Below are 13,173 nucleotides of genomic sequence, written 5' to 3'. Positions count from 1 at the left end.
AGAATTTTCCCAAGAGAAATCTAAAGGCAATAATCTCCCCAAGAAAAATCCAAAAAAATAAAAGGTAAGGAACTCCCGAGAGAAATCTTTAAGGCAACATTCTTTAAATTAATGGACTACACAAATATTCATACGTTACCTCTCAATATAATTTATCTCTATATAATTTGCAGTGACTTATTTGTAAAGGAGGTAAAAATCAATCATTCAGGGGCTGGAGCGATAGCATAGCGGGGAAGGCGTTTGCCTTGCACCGGCCAACCCCGGGTTCAATTCCCAGCATCCCATATAGTCCCCTGAGCACTGCCAGGAGTAATTCCTGAGTGCAGAGCCAGGAGTAACCCCTGAGCAATGCCGGGTGTGACCCAAAAAAACAAAAAAAAAATCAATCATTCAGTTATTCCATAGTTATAAATTAGTATTTTCATCTCCATTGTAAAAATAACAATTTATAATTTGAAATAACAGCTTAATTTGGAATATATAAGTATGACTTTTAAAAACTTTTAAACTTAAAAAGAGATTTTCTTTTTAAAAAGTGTTCTTCTAAAGCAATGAAAAAGGTTACAGGAGAAAATATTTTAATTTATATGTTTAACTAACTGTCCATATTTCAATCTTTTGGAAAATGTGGTTGTAAATCAGTTTAGAATATAAAGCAGTCAAGTTTACCAGTATTACAATTTCTGATAAAAGAGAATTCCATAAAGAATGTGAAGATAGGGGGCTGGAGCGATAGCACAGCGGGTAGGGAGTTTGCCTTGCACGCGGCCAACCCGGGTTCGAATCCCAGCATCCCATATGGTCCCCTGAGCACTGCCAAGGGTAATTCTTGAGTGCAGAGCCAGGAGTAACCCTTGTGCATTGCCGGGTGTGACCCAAAAAGAAAAAAAAAAAGAATGTGAAAATAATTTAACAAGATAAATGTTTATTTTGTAATTGTTTAACCTTATTATAATTAATGTTAAAAAAAGAATTCTATGAAATGTATTTTCATATTTTCATTCCAAAGAATACCTTGCTCATACTGTAGCACTGTAGCACTGTCGTCCTGTTGTTCATCGATTGCTTGAGTGGGCACCAGTGATGTCTCCATTGTGAGACCTGTTACTGTTTTTGGCATGTTGAATACTTTACGGGTAGCTTGCCAGGCTCTGCCATGCGGGCGAGATATTCTAGGTAGCTTACCGGGCTCTCCAAGAGGGACAGCGGAATTGAACCCAGGTTGGCTGCATGCAAGGCAAATGCCCTACCCTTTGTGCTACCATTCCAGTCCTTTAAAATTATATGGTACATTATTCTCTAGCATATTTCACCATGGACCCATCATTGGTAATCTCTGTCGAAGCTGGGCCAGAGATGCTGCTATCTGTCAAATGGTAATAGAGAACTTTTCAAGGCCTGTCTAGTCCAATTATTATAACGTGCTCTGCATCCCTATGGCCCTAATTCACATCATTACAAGTCCTAACATGCCAAATGAAAACTAAGCATTCCGGGGCCAGAGAGATAGTGAAGATATATGGTGTTTGCTCTGCATGGGCTGACCTGGGTTGGATTCCCAGTACTGCATATGGTTCCCTGAGCAGCCCCGGAAGTGATGTGTGAGCACAGAGCCAGGAGTAAGCCTTCAGCACTACCAAGTATGCCCCCTCCCCCACTCCACCAAAAGAAAGTTAAGCATTCTAATTTTGGAATGGTATTGCCTGGGTTTGTCTCTTGGTTTCACTATTTCCTAATTGGGTTGTACTCAAGTCCTTAACTCCCTAAATCTCAATTTGCTCATCTGTCTACCTCTAGACTGCTGTACAGATGAAATGGAAAAACACACATCAAAATGCTAAGGACAGTTTAGACTCTTGATAAGCTCTTTGTAAAGAGCAAATACACACACACACACACACACACACACACATTTTTTTAAATTTTTTTTTTTGCTTTTTGGGTCATACATTGCGATGCACAGGGGTTACTCCTGGCTCTGCACTCAGGAATTACTCCTGGTGTTACTCGGGGGACCATATGGGATGCTGGAAATAGAACCTGAGTCAGCCGCATGCAAGGCAAATGCCCTATCCGCTGTACTATCACTCCAGCGCCTATTTCTCTTATTCTTGAAACTTCCCTGTGATTCTTTTTGAATTTTTTAATTTTTTTAGCCACATCTGGCAGTGCCCAGGGATTACTCCTGGCCACGGGCTATGGGGTCACTTTGGGAAGTGTGGCACCCTACAGTTCTGGAGATCTAACCTGAGGTCCAGTATGCAAGTCATGAACTCCAGCCATTTCCCTAGATCCTAAAATTGTTTTCAAATGCAAAGTTTCTCTGTAGATACAGAGATGAGCTGTAATTTGCATTTGATAATGGAGCTATTAGAGGCAAATTGAAGAACTAAAATCCAGGTTTTATATTTTCCACACTTTCGCCTACCCTGTAATCTTATTTCTGTATAAACTAAGTAAAAAAAAATCCACTAAGCAGGCAGGAGAGATAGCCCAGGGTCTAAACTGCTTGCCTTGTGTGAGACTGACCCAGTTCAATGCTGACACTGATTATCGTTGGATGTATACCACTTTTTTTTTATTTTTCTGGTCACATCCATCGATGCTCAGGGATTATTCCTGGCTCTGCACCCAGGAATAACTCCTGGAGGTATTTGGGGGACCATATGGAGTGTCGGGGATCGAACCTGGGTCAGCCGCATGCAAAGTAAATACCCTACCTGCTGTACTATGTCTCCAGCCCCAGCCACATCTTATTTGATGCCAACAGCAGCCCCTGGCACACTTAGCATTCAATGAATGTTTATTGAAGAAATGATATTTGGGGTTATCTGTTCAAATAATTTTGAGATATCATAAGCTAAATAAACCACAAAACTTAAAAGTTTAGTTGGTTCAATTTACAGCTTTTGAACAGAACTTCAATTTCAAAGCCAAGGATAAAAATATAAGGAACAATTTTGTTTTGCTTTTAAAAGCCCGTCAAGAGAGAAGTCAGGGAGAAAGTATAGCAGATAAGGTAGTCTACGCAGCTGGCCCACATTTGATCCCCACAAACACCACTAGGAGTGATCCTTGAGCACAAAGCCAGGAGAAAACCCTGAGCACATCAGGGTTTGGCACAAAAGCTAAAAAGGAGAGGAGAGGAGAGGCAGAGAGGGGAGGGGAGGGCATGGCCAGAGAGATAATATGGGAGTAAGGCACTTGCCTTGGCTGTGACCTGCCCCAGTTTGAATTCTTGGCACTATATATGGTCCTGGAGCATTGCTAAGCGTCACTCCTGAGCATAGAGTAAGAGTAAGGAATAGTCCCTAAGCACTCCCCGGCCCCATGCCCAATATAATAAATAATAAGATAGCCCAACTGAATGTTCTAAAAGTCTCCAACCTAAAAGATGGGGTCTTTAAATTATCCAGAAAATCTCCTGTAGATTAGCACTGCACTGTGTTCATCGATTTGCTCCAGTGGGCACCAGTAACGTCTCCATTGTGAGATTTGTTACTGTTTTTGGCATATCAAATATGCCACAGGTAGATTGTCAGGCTCTGCCGTGTGGGCAAGATACTCTCAGTAGCTTGCCGGGCTCTCCGAGAGGGACAGAGGAATCGAACCCGCGTCAGCCACGTGCAAGGCAAATGCCCTACCCGCTGCGCTATAGTTTCTAATATTAATGACAAAAAGTGATGCTCAGTCTCACTGGTAATTGAACTTCATAACTTTTCCCTTTCTATAACCAGTTTGGAAAGACAGAATGCAGCTGGCTTTCTTTCTAAGGTGCCTCTTAGAGGTGATGTTTGAGGCAATGATGTAGGAAGGAACCAGTCTGGGAAGAGGAGAACGCAAAATCCACGGCTGCTTTTTCACCTCTTTTTTTCCAACTCATGTTCCCATCTGTCCCTTTTGTGCTTTCTTCTCACTCTGAAGTTTTCCACATTTCCCACTTGTGCACATTCTCTCTTCAAAGAAGAATGGTTAGGGGAGCAAAGAGAATCACATCGGACACCTTTCCTCTGTGAGTTAAGCAGCCTCTGTCTGACCCAAGCATTCCGCACAATGCACAGACATCTTAAGTGCCCAGCTTAACTTTACTGCAGTGTAAGGGAATTTCAGGGTAAAAACTGCATTCATGGAAGTCAGTCACACATCGCGTCTCAGGTTACTCAGCTTGGCATTGGTTTAAAGCATTAACGTGATTCCTTTCAGGCCCTGCCCGTTATCACTCCCTTTGCTGTCCATCACCCTTGCCTGAGGCTCTGGCTTTTAGCTTCTGGTTCTTCTTACTGATGAACCTGCCAGTGCCAGACATGGGCACTTGCAGATTCTGCAAAATAAGACTTTTTCCTCTCTCAGTTTCTGCACATCCGTGACCAGTATCTCCCAAAGAGGGCAACCCCTGCAGTGTCCAGGCCCCTGCTCCCCACATTGCCAGCCTTACTTATTCTTCATTTTGACCCTGTCTGCATATCATTACTTTGCTCTAGCTCTGATTCTCTGACATAGATGCTCTGTATTTGCAAATTATTCCTCCATTTGCTTATAAACAAGATTGGAGGAGAGCAACTAGCAGGGGCCCCATACCACATTTGGGGGTGATTCTCCCTTCTCTTCATGTTTCTTTGTCTCTCAAATCCACTCTTTCCTAACAAAAGCTTTCTTAGGATTTCTAGCACGGAATGCAACACCTTGAGTTTACCTGGCTTCCTGAATAACAAATGATTATCAATCTCCACTTGGGGGGGAGTATACAGAGAGATACCTGACAGTGCTCAGTCTCATTCCTTACTCTATGCTCAAGGATCATTCTCGACAAGGCTCCTGGGGACTACATGTGGTCCTGCAAGGCAGCATTAATCTCTGTATTATCTCTCTGGCCCCAATCTCCATCTTTTAAAAGCAATATCTACATTTTCCTTTTATTGAGTTTTTGTAGTTAAACTAAGCAACTGTTAGTAGGTCTCTGTCCAATTACTGCTTACTGAACAAAGAATATGGCTTTACTCATTTCAGGCAAGTACTGGCTTAGTGTCAATGTCCTCAGAGAGTCTCAGAAAAGGAAGGAGAAACTGAGTGATATGGAGTAGCTTCTGCATCTTGGACACTACAATTTGCTTTCAGACTATTATTTCTAGATTTGTAATTCTGGCTATCAATAAAAACATACATAATAAAAGGTAAAATATATAACATGTATATATACACAAGTCACTGTATCACTATATCACTGTCATCCCTTGCTCATCAATTTTACTCGAGCGGGCACCAGTAACATCTCCATTTTGAGACTTGTTGTTACTGTTTTTGGCATATTGAATATAACATGGGTAACTTGCCAGGCTCCGTTGTGCAGACGAGATGCTCTTGGTAGCTTGCCAGGTTCTCCGAGAGGGACAAAGGAATCGAACTTGGGTCGGCTGCTGTGCTACACATATAACATATACATTTAACATATATGACATACAACATGCCTGTAGAGTCAGAATTTGAACCCAAGTCAATTTGTCTCCAAATGTCTATGCTGTTTCTCAAATGAAAGTCCTATATAAAAGCTAAATAGAAAACCTAGCCATACACCATTAATTCCATGGAAACAGTTTACATTTTCCTCATTTACACCTCTTTTTTCCAGACTAATTAAATTTCCTAAGTCAGTAAAGTGCTTCTTCCCATAATTTACTAGGCTTTTTGGTAAAGAGCTAAATGAAAGTTTGCTGTGAAGCTGGTGAGGAAGAGAAGATGGGGATTCCAATAAAAAAAAAAACTTGTTAAGTGTGTGCAGTATGTACACAGACTGGTTCATACATTGTTTTTGAAGGGCTTTGATTACTCCTGTCGGTTCATGTCCACGTCAGTCCTAAGAGGGTCAGAACCCTACCCGGCACCTAGAAAGCACTATTGGTTGTTTAACATGTAGGATATCACAATGAACATGTTTTCCATTACAGCATTATCACTTGTTGTTCCGAATAAATAGGACATACACTCGCTTACTTAATGTGTCTTCCCTTGATTTATATATTCTTGCTTCTTAAATCACTTCCAGAAACTCTTAGGAAATGTGAAAGGAATTTATCAGATAAATGTGCTATCTTTCCCTCCAACAGAATGTCTGATCACTTCTTGAAAGATCCTTTCCAAATTCTTTAGTTCAAACTGATTTTAAATAACTTGAATATACACACCATAATTAGGAAGCCAATGTATTCAGTTAATTTGCATCAGTCTAAATTTTTCCTGACAGATGACTTCCTTTACCAAGTACTTTTTAATCCTAGTCAAGTTATTGCTAAAGATAAGTGATTTTATCTCTCATGAAGATGCCAGTCAATAAGAATATTAACACAAATTCTTTTCCCTTGAGTAGAAACAAGCTGTCATTTTAGCCATGTTGCTGTGTCAGCCTTTCTATTGTCAAATACAACAAATGATGAGAAAAATCAATTTACTCTTTGGAATTAGTCAAGTGAAGAATCCTTTGAAGTGGGGGTGCAAGGTTTTGCCTGGATTCCATAATCACGTAGAAACAAGTACTGTGTATATATGTTGGTGAAATGTTGTGAAATTTAATGAGGACTATTTGCTGCCAAAGATCTTGCAGACAGAACCTATCTCTGAAAAAGAAATCCCTACTCTTAAAATAGAGGTTTGATGAGCAACAGATGTGGTTTAAATGAACCCTTGTTCAACTGAAGTAAGAATATATTTTGACCTACATGAATCTCAGTTCTAAAGAGAGAGAAGTGACTAGCAAAGTCTTGGTGAGAGGTTGGGTGTGTTTTTTGCGTATATTTATATATTCCATAAACTTCCTTCAGAGGGCGGAATGTAAATGAGTCTTCAAGCAATACTTTCTAATGGCTGGAGGATGCCATGCATCCTGCTTATGAAACAATTCGCAATACTCTGGAGTCTATGATGTGTGGAAGAAAGCATTTCAATGGGTAGCCACAACCTTTAGAATGATCTATGTCCTGGCACTGATTTGCAAGTTCCACAATTTAGATTCTCCACCCACCGCGGGAAGATTAGATCGTTGTTCAAGAATGACAAGCATTTCATATTTGAAAAAGACTAAATAATGAAGTGCCTAGATTCTATAGAAATGCTGAAGAGAAAAGGAGATTAATTTTGAATCCAAATCTAGTACAAACATGACCTCCCTATTGTAAATCTCATGAATAGGAAAAGAAATTACATCTAAAGCTTTGTTTTTAGAGCCTAGTATTTGGAAATATATTAATAGGAGGATGTTTCAGGTGGGGAAAAAAAGATTTGTTTATTTTAATCTCTTGACTGTGTGGAGAGAGAAAAATTCTTTCTGCTACCTTTGCTGAAAGAATGCAGTTAGTAAAGATTTAAAATGACAGGAATGGAAAGGCCATCTTTTTATTTCCTTGCCTGTAGGCAGAACTATAGCTAAGCCATTTTAGGAACGAGAACGTGGTGTTTTGTTTTTTTTTTAACTCCCCAAATCTCCAGGTGAGAATGATAAAAATTAAAAAGAACAGATGGGAAAGCTCAAGGGCCTTAAAATTAATAAAGGTCAGTTCTGACTGACATCATTTCAATCAAAAATTTTAGTACAAGTTTTCTGTAAAAGTTCCATTTAGCATTAGCATGAATGTCTGGTCTTTGTTTTGTTCAACTCTCCTCATCCCCCTGGTGAGGGAGGGAGCTCATGCCCAGGATTCTGGATGACCAGACACTGGACAGATGGGATCAATAGTGATTTGTTAGTCACAACAAGCTACATGCCAGGTGGGCCACACAGAAGCTGAATAAGAAACCCAGTGAGGCACTGGAGCAATAGCACAGCGGGTAGGGCGTTTGCCTTGCACGTGGCCGACCCATGTTCGATTCCCAGCACCCCATATGGTCCCCTGAGCACCGCCAGGGGTAATTCCTGAGTGCAGAGCCAGGAGTAACCCCTGTGCATCGCCGGGTGTGACCCAAAAAGAAAAAAAAATAGAAGAAGAAGAAGAAGAAAAAGAAAAGAAACCCAGTGAACAAGAGGCTGTGGAGGGCAGGCTTTGTAGTAATGTGGGGGTGGGGAGTGGGGGATGTACCCTCATTCTTAAGGGAGGATGTGATGGTCTTGTTTGAATGATGTTGTGGGCTGGCCGGAAAAATGAAACCTTTTGGGTTAAAGACCAGATAAAGAGCAGTTGAGCTGGTCCAGCAGTAGAGGATCTAGCGGAGTAGGAAATCTTTCCCAATGAAGGTAGGAAAAATGGACTTAGATATTTAGGATCCTGTGCAACTCATAGGTGTCAGTGCAAGAACGCTTCCACCCTACACACCTGTTATCCCCATTAGCCAACATGGCTTAGAGGTCGCTTCTTTTTCCTTGGCTCTACCTGACCCCACTTTAGTTGTGCCTTTGTAAAAAGAGTCTTGCCTGGGATGATAAACATTGAACTTGGCACTGTTTTTCAAGCAAGAGTATGCTTAGGTCAAAGTCATGTAATTAGTTAGATGACTCATATAGAATTACCCTTTGCTACTCATTTTGATTTGAATAAAGAGAGTCCTAAGTCATCCAGATAATTTGCATATTTAGCCCTTCACTGGACTTAAATTTGTTACAAGGTAAATGTTGGTTAACTCTGGACTTATGGCTAGAAACAAGCTAAGAGAGTCCAGCTTGTTGAAGTAAAGGCATTCCTACCTAGTGTTTCTCAAGGCAGCATAACCAAGTCTGAGAGTTCAACTTCCCTGTCAGTTAGCATGTAAGAAACAAAGGCATAAGGAGAGACCGTACCTTCAGGGCAGAGACTAGTCAGAGACAACAACCATTGCTGAAAATCTTGGCCAAGGCATGTAATCACTTTAGATCTAAAGGAGTGTACCTTTTCAATGAGGAAGCTAAGCCAGATCAAGAGTTTTCTGTCTTTCAGTAGTGAAACTCTTATTTCAAATACAGTCCAAAGTCATTCTAAACAACAGAAATGAAACTTATTTGGTTGACTCCAGTGACTGGAACCCAAGCCCAACTAGGCTGGCTACCCTCACATTTGTTTCCTCCCTAGTTTTCCTCCCCGCCAGGAGTCCTGAAGCACTTCCTTGGAAACCTGGGGCTCCTGAGAAACTTGGAATCAAGCAGATGAGATACTATCTAAGGTTCCTTCCGACTTGCAGCAGAATGAATGGATAAATCATAGACTATGGGGTCAAACAGGCTTAACTTCAAAGTTTAGTTCTGTTACTTCCTGAGTGCAGTGTTGAGACTGTTTTACCATCTGTAAAGTGTAAAGTGAAGATAAATATAATGTCTTGGACATTTGCTAAGTTAACAGTGCGTGCGATGCCTGGGACAACGTAGCTCAGAGCTTTAAGCCCTGGGGCCATCTACACCACCACAAACCGAAAAAGTTTTAAGAAAATACTATTGAATAGAATTAACTCCTGGAGCTTTGAAAACTATGGTGGTTACCAAAGGGAAAGTTACTTAGGGTTGGGAGGAAGATTGGGCAGTGGTGTCTTTTGGGGTGACAAAAGGCACAGGAAGAAATTTTGTGGTGGGTAGAGTGAGTCCCGTCCATCTGAGGTGTAAAAGTTACACTTCTGAAATTCCATGTTGTTGTGAACCCGTGATAGATCATTAATACTTTTTTATTTTTATTTTTTTATTTTTTATTTTTTTTGCTTTTTGGGTCACACCCGGCGATGCTCAGGGGTTACTCCTGGCTTTGCACTCAGGAATTACTCCTGGAGGTGCTTGGGGGACCATATGGGATGCCGGGGATCGAACCCGGTCGGCCGTGTGCAAGGCAAACGCCCTACCCGCTGTGCTATCGCTCCGGCCCCGCTTTTTTTAAATGCTTGTAAAGCCTAGTGCCTAAAACCTTATAGGAATTCATACATAGTGCTCTGAAAAAAGTTATGGGAGCAGGGAGATAGCTCAAAGAGTTGGAGTACATTGTTATATGCTCTAGACCCTGAATTTGATCCCAAGTGCAGCAAAGTCTCCCCAGACTCCAGCACCAACAGGTGTAATCCCAGTGACTCCACACGGCTGTGCCCCAGTAACATTTTATTTGTATCCCCAGCATGAGCTGTTGATGCTACATTATGTCAAGTATTGTTGGGAATGATCTTGAGTCCCTGACTTCCCTCCAAGAGCATACATGTGTGTGTGTGTGTGTGTGTGTGTGTGTCTGTCTGTCTGTCTGTCTGTCTCTTTGCGTGCGTGCGTGCATGTGTGTGTATGTCACAAAAGGTAAAGTTATGGCTCAGACTTGAGCTGAACAAAATGAGCGAAGATCTTATACTTGAATTAGAAAATTGCAGAAAGAACTCTGTCATTCCTGCAGCCCCAAACTTGAGCCCAAAATTCCTCTTTAGAACTTGAATTGGTTTTTATTGTTCCAAATCAGTGGAGGCGGGAAAGTGCTTCTAATTCACTGAACATTCTGTATGCACTGGAGAATGAGTATGGTGTAGACACACCCCAAATCTCTTAAATGACACCATGGTCAATCCGACCACCACAGATGGAATTTAAAGCACGTTGCTTTCACCAAAGAATAACAGGGGAAATGTCATTAAGAACCTTTAATACTAAGCCACAAGAAATTCAGTACCTGACAGCTCACGTTCCATATTTCACCCATATCATAAAACAATTCACCAGAGGGCTGTTGTTCATTTGTTGAGCTGCCTGTCTGGATACCTTTCAATAGCGGAGTAGCCTCCATAAAATGCATCCCAGGAGGTAGCTCTTTCTGCAAATCTCACCTTTGGGGAATTTTCCCTGCCATTCGGGTTAAGTAACCTCTGTTTCATGGGTTGCCTCACAGCAGGGGCTGGCCCAGTAGATGCCAACCTTCACTCACAGACTGCCATCTGACAGAAAGTTGGTTCAAGCTAAGTTTGGGCTCTCTTCTAACATGTTTCATCAGTTTTCGTTCTTTTCTTTCTCTTTCTTTCTTTCTTTCTTTCTTTCTTTCTTTCCTTTCTTTCTTTCTTTCTTTCTTTCTTTCTTTCTTTCTTTCTTTCTTTCTTTCTTTCTTTCTTTCTTTCTTTCTTTCTTTCTTTCTTTCTTTCTTTCATTTTGGGAAAATTCCAAACATACATATCCCAAGGTCAAGGATACCACAAATATCCCCTACCCTGAATCTATCATGCAGCTCCCAGAACCTCTGTCCTTCACTTCCTGTCGCTGTCCCCTGCACTACAGCCAGGAGGCCCTCTTTTACCCCCAAACCTAGACCTTTTGCCAGGTTAAGAGAGAGCAAGAATCCACTAAACCTAGTTATCAGTCCCTGAACACCTGACTTACACGGGCCCTTTGTCCTGGACTTCCTAAGAGAGCTAACCCAGGCCCCAAACCTTAGCACCGGACAGCAGCCCAGGTAGGTCCACAGTAAAAGACGGCTGAGACTTGCAAGGGCTTTTGTTAAGAGGAGCCAGAGAGAAAGAACAGCGGGCAAGGTGTTTGCTTCTCTAGCAGGCAGTCAACCCAAATTGGATTCCCGCCATCCCATGGGGTGACTGGAGCGTCACAGGAAGTGACCCTGAGTGCAGAGCCAGGAGTAAGTCCTGAGCACAGCCCCGGGTGCCCCCACCCCCGCTCCCCGAAAAGGCTTTTGTGGAGAGAATCAGGATGGGATGAGATTTGAACTGAGTTGAGTTCTGAAGGAAACGGGAGGAAAGACTTTCCAGGCAGAGGAGGGGCGAGAAGAGTTAAGATAGGAAACCGGGAACCGGGAGGCTGTCTTTAGGGGATGATTCATATTCTAATGTGCTGGGGTAGGTGAGGTGAGGGTGGGGGGTGGGGTGGGGAAGGGAACAGTGAAATTAGTGCGGAGATGAACGGTGGCTCCGAACGGAAGCCAGGATGAGAAAGTTTCTTCTAAACAAACTAGAAGGGAGCAAGTTTGGGAGGGAGGTTGGGTTGGGGGGGGGGCGGAGGGTGGGAGTAGACAAAGTGCTCAGAGAAACCGGTTGAGCACTTTCTCAGAGGACCCCCCCCCCAACCCCCAGCTCCAAGAGCTGCCTGGCTGGGCATATTGCGTCCTGTGAGAGAAGCCCTAGGAGCAGACACTGGAAATGAAACTTCAAATAAAAGGTTCAGGGCCCTGGCCAGGGGCGGGGAGGGGGGTGGGGGGGCGGGGAGGGGGAAGTGTGTGGGGGGGACAATATCCCTCTGCAAACCATCATTAGGAAAACAAGAGACCCGGGATAAAGAGAAGCAGCAGGGACACCTGGTCTGAGTCTAAGAACCATCAGTGTTTACTAAGCACTTGGTCTCTGGAACGCCGGCCTTTCCAAATACCACATCTTCCTCATCCACTCCATCCTGCCACAGGCGGCTACTGTGCGGGGTGCAGGGGCGGGGGAGGCGGGACCGCACGCCGGGAGCCCCGCGGCCCCTCCCGCCCGGTGGCCGGCGGGCCAGCTGCAGCGCACTGTTTGTTTGCCGAGGTTTGCATACACAGATTGAGTTGCCTGGGTTTGGTTTTTTTTTGGGGGGGGGAGGTGTTTTTTTTTTTTGCGCGCCCCCCCACCCCCACCCCTTTCCCAGTCTGTTCCGCGGTGTCCCGAAATTCACCCCCAGTGCAACTTCTGCCTCTGCTCCTCCTCTTCTTGGAACTGCCTTTTGTTTGTCTGGCAGCCTGGGTTCTATGGGGGTGTGTGATGATAATAATACGCGGGCTTATATAACCCGCTTCATCTTGCAAGCCCTTCGCAGACGGCCCCTCATGAATCCCCGGGCCGGCCCGCGGGCCCAGCGGCTGTAGCGGCGACTCGGGCGGCCCCGGGCCAGGCGCGGAGGGCAGAGAGGACGGCCGGGGAGGGTCGGGGTGGTGGTGGGGGGGCAGGGCTGGCCAGCCCGGCGCGCCGCCGAGGTCAGCGCAGATAAGGAGCCATGCCCCGCATCCTCCGACGGGGGAGGGAAGTCGCGCTGCCACCGGGTCTCTGCTCCTCCGCTCGCTCCCGTGGCCCGGGGCTGCTTCTCTAGAGAAGATTTGCAAGGCGGCTTCTGTAAGTACGGCTTGGTGCTGTCGGCTTTTCCTTTTACAAGGAAGGAAACTTTTTTTCTCGCCGTCCTTGTCTGTTTCATTTCTTCCTTCCTTCCTGGCTGTCTTCCCCCCCACCCCTCCTTTTTTTTTTTTTTTTTTTTTTTTGCTGCAGTTACATCCCTCATTCAAATTTTTTGATCCTGGAAAG

At 43.7% G+C, this 13,173-nt stretch overlaps 1 protein-coding gene across 5 annotated transcripts in view; it reads left to right on the top strand.

The window, feature by feature from the left end:
• The window catches only part of SULF1 (sulfatase 1), a 182,021-nt gene that overhangs the window by 16,089 nt on the left and 152,759 nt on the right, over window positions 1-13,173 (top strand). For 2 of the 5 annotated variants that reach the window (XM_055127398.1, XM_055127395.1), the window contains exon 1: window positions 12,806-12,987. The exons of 1 other annotated variant lie outside the window; for it this stretch is intronic. The gene's annotated coding sequence lies outside the window, so the exon portion shown is untranslated. Of the gene's footprint in view, window positions 1-12,805; window positions 12,988-13,173 lie in introns of those variants that run through there. 2 more of the 5 variants (XM_012936068.2, XM_055127400.1) reach the window with 2 other exon arrangements.

Source organism: Sorex araneus, chromosome 2, assembly GCF_027595985.1.
Source record: "Sorex araneus isolate mSorAra2 chromosome 2, mSorAra2.pri, whole genome shotgun sequence".
In the NCBI taxonomy this organism is placed as follows: domain Eukaryota; kingdom Metazoa; phylum Chordata; class Mammalia; order Eulipotyphla; family Soricidae; genus Sorex; species Sorex araneus.
The sequence above is the reverse complement of the archived record's forward strand: the minus strand, read 5'-3'. Positions and strand labels throughout refer to the sequence as shown.